Source organism: Cucurbita pepo, unplaced genomic scaffold, assembly GCF_002806865.2.
Source record: "Cucurbita pepo subsp. pepo cultivar mu-cu-16 unplaced genomic scaffold, ASM280686v2 Cp4.1_scaffold006192, whole genome shotgun sequence".
Lineage (NCBI taxonomy): Eukaryota > Viridiplantae > Streptophyta > Magnoliopsida > Cucurbitales > Cucurbitaceae > Cucurbita > Cucurbita pepo.
This window is the reverse complement of record NW_019652148.1, coordinates 1-609: the sequence shown is the minus strand read 5'-3', so window position 1 is coordinate 609 and position 609 is coordinate 1. Positions and strand designations below refer to the sequence as shown.

Below are 609 nucleotides of genomic sequence, written 5' to 3'. Positions count from 1 at the left end.
GTGATAGTTGATGTTTTATCCACTAAACTGTATTAAATTAGCTATGATTTAGATCTTTTAAATTGTTGGTTCATGAATTAAAGATGGTACATATGTTGATAGGCAACCAATTGAGGAAGAGGAAACGTTGACGATAAAAGTAAAGCCAGGGTGGAGAAAGGGGACGAAGATAACATTTGAAGGAACGGGGAACAAGAGGTCAGGCAGTTACCTAGGCGACATGTCGTTCGTGATAGCTGAGAAGCAACACGCATACTTCAAAAGAGAAGGCGACGACTTGGAGATAACCATGGCGATCCCTCTACTAAAAGCACTAACTGGTTGTACCATTTTAGTGCCTCTATTGGGAGGAGAAACAATGAGTTTGGAGACAAACAATGTCGTTTGGCCTGGTTACGAGAAGCTCATTAAAGGTCAAGGTATGCCTAAACATAAACACGAGGATAAGAGAGGCAGCTTGAAAGTAAAGTTTTTGGTTGAGTTTCCAACCGAATTAACCGAACAACAACGATCGGATCTTTTTCAAATTTTACAAGCTTCTGACTACCCGGATTAAGGAAAATGGATTTAGGACATCACTATATAACTTTTTTTTTTTTTTTTTATGGC

At 38.9% G+C, this 609-nt stretch overlaps 1 pseudogene; it reads left to right on the top strand.

Annotated features, from left to right (window-relative positions):
• Positions 1-83: 83 nt before the first annotated feature.
• On the top strand, positions 84-583 carry LOC111787156 (annotated as a pseudogene).
• Positions 584-609: the final 26 nt, after the last annotated feature.